Raw genomic sequence first — 5,902 nt, 5'->3', positions numbered from 1 at the left:
TGATTTCTAGCAGAAAGACAGATCGAATCAATGCATAAAAGTGTTAGTTCTTTGCAAGATTTCGTAGGGAAACACAGAGGTAATGAGTACCAAGGAAATGACCAATTTGTGAGGAAGAACTACACGGGTTTGACGGATTATGGATTTTTTTTAATAAAAAAAGGTCATTTTTTAATGTGGTGGTTTTATGTTAGATTGAGGATATTTTTATAAAGTTTGGTAACAGCGATGGTAGATGTGTCCCTTAGTATAACAGGATAGATGCGAACAATATAATAAAATAGAAGGATAATTTTGACCCTTTGCCTTAATATAATATAGTAATACAAATCACAATTCTCTAGATTCTGTGCATCTAGTTTTTTAGCCTAGCTAGAAATCCAAGACCTGGATCTGGAATTAGAGAAAAAGGATGAATATATCTGACACAAGGGCCAAAATTGTCCTTCTATTATACGAAATAAATAATTATACCCTCCTTTAAAAGTTGGTAGCATAAATGCACCAGTCATAACCATTTAGGCATATTTTTGCCTTCCTACTAACAGACTCAATTTTAAATTTTTTTAAATTCCAAATATAATTTTATCCCATTTTTAAATGACACCTGAAATTAATATATAGCCCCTTTTTTTCAAGATCCCACCACTCCTCTACCCTGATTTTTATACCCCATCCAACCCCCTTTTTTTACTCCTCCTCTTTCTTCTTACTCTAAATATTCTTATTTTTCCTAAAGCCACCTTTCATTATAGTATTAGCTTTTTCATTTTTAATCGACCTTTATAATTGACTGATCTAGTATAAAATACCAGTTAACTAGTAGCATTGGCAGAACGATCGGATCGGCTGAACTCTTTAAAGATTTCTTACAAAAATGATTCTTTAATGACTTTTAGTTGGTCTTCTTTTTTTACTGAATTAACCAGACTAAAGACGAGCCAAGAGTTACCATACCAGACTAAAGACGAGCATGTCCATCTCAGTTGCTACAACTGTATCTTTAGTGGAGTTTTTTTCTGTGAAGTAGTCTTTTTCCGCATTACCTTCTCCACATTTGAGCTTGCACTTCTATGATCCATGCGGTTGGCAACATGATATCTGTTAGAATAGCCAAAGAATTCTCGTTGTTGTTAAATGGTCATGCTAGGATGGTTTGTACCTCCATTGAAGTATGGATTCTCTTCATCCAACAGGATTCTACGTTGATGATCCATCCTATGAAGGGTTTGCTGATATTACTTTTTTGTTTCTTTTCTCTAGTGGAAAACAACAAGGAAGAGAGAAATTTTGTATAGAAAATTTTTTAATGGGGCCTTTGCGGAGGTCTGGTGAGGTTCTCTAATGGAAATTGAAAAGAGATGAAGGAAAAAGAGAACAAAAAAAAATTAAAAAGGGGGTTGGTGGGATATAAACGTAAGGGAGGGGTCTTGTAAAAGAAAGAGAGGAATAAGTGTGACATATGATATTTTAAATAAGATTTTAGAAAAGATTAAAATCTCAAAATTGGGTCTGTTAGTGGAAATGGGCAAAATGTGCCCAAATGGTGACATTTATGCTACCAACTTTTAACGGAGGGTATAATTGTTCCATATCTGATAATCCTAATGGTCATGGTTTTAGCTGGTTAGTAAATTTTAAATCAACTAATCATCCCCATTAAAACATTGGATGGATGCCTATGTCGTATGTACAAGACCAAATTAAGAGCATGTAATACGTGATGAAGTTTGGAGAACAAAATGGATTGGATCTGTAGGTTTCAAATTGAATCTTTTCATATTCAGAATGCGAATCTTATAATTACAAGGGATTGACCATAGTGTAATACAATTGAGATAAACAATAAATAATCAGATAGTAATTTGATATCTCTAACTCACCTTATAAACAAAATCCAAAACGGGAGCATAGTTTGTTGCAGATCCATACCTTTTGCCTTATATGTGCATGGATCTCAAAGTAAGCTACCCGAAATCCGAATGTTGGGCTATTGGCAATTCAGTTTCAGTTTACAGACATGCTGCTGCCTCTATTTCTTGTTGAAGCCAAACAGGGACTTAATCGCATTGATGGCATTCTCGTTAATGAAAGATTCATCGAACTTCTTCATGAGAGACTCAAAATCCGCAGACGTCCTTAGATTGGCAAGATCAGGGTCTGTCCTGATTCTCTGTTAACAAGCAGCATTTGAAAATTTTTAATCAGGTACTACACCGTACAATTTCCTGCAAACTTTTTGCATGTCTCTTTTTCTCATGTACCTTAAAATCTTCAAATCCTGCATCCATTGCATCCTCCAAGGCAGATAACCCTGCTTGAAGCTATCATAGGAGGTAAAGACTAAAGAGAGTCATTTCAAGAACCAAGATCCAGTTTATAAGAGCAATTTATTATCAAAACGAATTCATGGTCAGTTAAAAGCTCAGCCTACTCAAACAAAATATGCAGGCAGCATTTTAAAATTCGAGAAAGGTCAGCTTCCAATCAAAATGGTGGGTACTACTGAATAAAATTAGCCAAAGGTTTGCAGGTGAATGTAAACCTAATAATAGAAATACGATTTTGTTGAAAGTACTAATACTTACCTGATTAAGCTTGGAATAACAACAGGCAACATTGTAACTTGCCACAGCAGCTTCATTTCCAGTTGGTCTTGATCCTAACACAGACTCAAATTTTTCTAGTGCTTCTTCATATTTGCCATTCCTTTTACCAGTCAATACAAAGAAGAAAAATCAAAACGTTATATGCATGGCATTAATATTACTATCCCAACACCTGCATATGTAATGCATACAGGAAGCCAACAATCCAGAAATATGAACCTTTTTTACATGATTGACTATAAGCCAGTGCTAGCATGAGAAACAACAACAACAACAACAACAACAACAACAACAACAACAACAACAACAACAACAACAACAAACTCAGTGGAATCCCACAAGTGGGGTCTAGGGAGGGTAGTGTGTACGCAAACCTTACCCCTACCTTGAGAAGGTAGAGAGGTTGTTTCCGGTAGACCCTCAGATCAAAGAAATATATGTTCTTGACAATTTTGAAAATACCCATATGGTAGGTATGTAAAAGATTGGAGAGTACAGAACCAATCAAATGATTGCTTCAGCCTTACTTAGAGAGTTGCAGTCCTTCACGAAGATCCTTTTCTCTTTGCTCCTTTTGCTCTTTCTTCCTCCGAGCATTTGTCAACTGAGAACATCAGAGTTTGAGGCATCACATGCAAAGGCAAGGCAAATGTCTAAATAGTAATTTCGGTGTAATCGTGTATACGTGGAATTTGAAACTTCTTTACTCACTTGAATCTCCCTAACTCTATCACTAATGAAACCAGCATTCCTTTCTGCTCTGATAATTTCCTTTTCTGTCAATTCACCTGCTTCTTCCACCTTCCCTGAGAAATAATGGTGGACGGTATAAAAAGGCTAAGGAAAGCGATTTATATGAGTATGAGGTGAGAGGGATATAGCTAACATATAAAGGAATAATCAGCACGAAACCAAGTGAAGCAGTGCTGGCTTAGATCAGTTCAATCAACTAACCATATCTCTTTTGCATCTTCATGAGCAAAGGTCCAATTCTCTGTCTGATAGTGTACATTGTTCTTCCATATTCAGCAGCGGGCCATATTTCTTCTCCAAACACTGCACTGAACAGATTTTGACATTGTTTCAATCACATTCTTTGGCATGCTATTTTGTGCATGCATAAATACCATCAAATGTACAAAAAACCGCACGTGAAACACAGATTAAGCCACATCCACAGTAACATAACGCATTATGAAAGTTTCCTCGGCAGCCCAGTTTTTAACTTTTTATAACACAGAAATGCTAAAAATTTCTATCTGCCCTATCCTTCTCCTTTTAATTTCTTTAACTCTTAGAATGACAACTCTACCTAAGGTAGTAGTTAGTTTTGACAAGTCATGGATAATGGATGGGTTACAACTTCATAGTAACTATTTTCCGACGCCACATAAAACAACTAGCAATCAGCAAAAAAACAAGTACTTTACTTTCATTAGAGAATTACAACAACAACAAGCCAGTAATTTCGCACAAGTGGGGTCGTCTGGGAGGGTACGCAGCCTTCCACGACGGAGAGACTATAGAGAGACTGTTTTGGACGAACATCGGCGGGACAACAGATGGAAAAAAAATTAAAAAAATAAATAAAGTAGTGGGCAACAAGTATGGATAACAACAAGATAAAAACGACCGAAGTCAAGAAATCAGTTAAACTCTAGTTCTTTCATTAGAGAATTAAAAAAACAAAAAGATAGAGAAAGGAAGAGAGAATACCTGGTGGCAAGGACTTTATCTCCGACAGAGAACATGCCAGTCTTGTCAGCAAAACCTCCAGGGGCAATGGCGTCAATGTAAGTACCCCCATCTCTGCCTTTGGTAAATTTCAGCCCGTAAGGCTGCACAATCTCTACTTCATACTCTTCGTACTTCTCTTCTTTTTCTTCTTTCTTCCCCCTCTGCTTTTGCAGCCTGAGCTTTAACCACCAAGATTGAAGCTTTTCCCAAATGGCTACTGCAGAAACTCCTAAAAACTGGCAGATGATTCTTGACCTTAAGCAAAGAACAGGAAGATGGGTTTTGCTTGGTTTGATTGAGCTTGAGCAAAGAACAGAGTGAGGTGTAGCTGCTAGTGGTAGAAGCCATGAAAAAATGAATTTGATTTGCTTTTCAAATGCTGTTGTTTCAAAAGTGATCATTCAGGATTTCATTTTGTTGCAAAAGGATTACCATGGCTGTGACTAGTGGCTCTAGTAGCCTCTTCACTTTGATTCCAATTTGTGGTGCCACGTCGACGAATTGATGGGTTTGAGATTTTGGGCTGTCGGACTCAAATATCGGATCCGGACATTCTTGGAATCCCAGAATGTAACATAGCGTGAGCTGGCCATTTTTGGGCTATTTAATTAAAAACAAATAGCCAGCATTTATAAAGTAGTTTAAAAATAACTATGTATTTTTTAATACGAAAATAAATTAAAATAAAACTATCCTTAGTTAAAACAGAATAATTTGTCATGGAGTTCAAAGTTATGTATAGTTAAACTCTATAAGGTGGAATTCAAGCTTCTCCAAGCTAAACTCAAGAGTTTGTAACGTCTCGGCTGGTCGTTTTGAGTATCATAACCCCGTTTCCCATTTACTGCTCAATTTATATTTTATAGTTATTTTATGACTTACCGCGTTAGTTGGTTCGGGTCCGGAAGGAATTCGAAATGAAATGAAACACTTAGTCTCATAATTGAAAATTTTAAGTTAGAAAAGTTGACCGGATATGGACCTATGTGTAAACGATCTCGGATTTGAATTTTGATGATTCCAATAGCTCTGTATGGTGATTTTGGACTTAGGAGCGTGTCCGAAAAATTATTTGGAGGTCTGTGGTAGAATTAGGCTTGAAATGTCGAAAGTTTAATTTTTGAAAAGTTTGATCGGGGGGCTGACTTCTTGATATCGGGGTCGGAATCCGATTTTAAAAATTAAAATACCTTTGTTATGTCATTTATGACTTATGTGCAAAATTTGAGGACAATCGAACGTGATTTGATAGGTTCCGGAGTCATTTGTAGAAATTAGAAATTTCAAAGTTCATTAGGCTTGAATTGGGGTGTAATTCATATTTTTAGCGTTGTTTGAGGTGATTTGAGGGTTCGACTAAGTTCGTATGATGTTTTAGGACTTGTTGGTATATTTGGTTGAGATCCTGAGGGGCTCGGGTGAGTTTTGGATGGTTAACGGATCAAAAATTTGGACTTGAACAACTTGTAGGAATTTTATCATATCTGATGTTGTTTTCCTTCTACGCGATCGCGTGAATGCGTCTGCGATCGCATAGGCTTAGTTGGTCAGTGGGG

At 36.6% G+C, this 5,902-nt stretch overlaps 1 non-coding gene across 1 annotated transcript; it reads right to left on the bottom strand.

The window, feature by feature from the left end:
• Positions 1-1,756: 1,756 nt before the first annotated feature.
• On the bottom strand, positions 1,757-4,823 carry LOC107829709 (protein MET1, chloroplastic). Its single transcript, XR_012695114.1, has 7 exons — positions 4,326-4,823; positions 3,564-3,670; positions 3,321-3,415; positions 3,137-3,213; positions 2,589-2,709; positions 2,265-2,324; positions 1,757-2,173 (listed from the first exon to the last, which is right to left on the bottom strand). It is a non-coding gene; the product is annotated as a protein MET1, chloroplastic (transcript).
• Between the last annotated feature and the right edge of the window lie 1,079 nt (positions 4,824-5,902).

Source organism: Nicotiana tabacum, chromosome 9, assembly GCF_000715075.1.
Source record: "Nicotiana tabacum cultivar K326 chromosome 9, ASM71507v2, whole genome shotgun sequence".
NCBI classification, from domain to species: domain Eukaryota; kingdom Viridiplantae; phylum Streptophyta; class Magnoliopsida; order Solanales; family Solanaceae; genus Nicotiana; species Nicotiana tabacum.
Note: the sequence above shows the minus strand (reverse complement) of the source record. Positions and strands in the feature narration are given on the sequence as shown.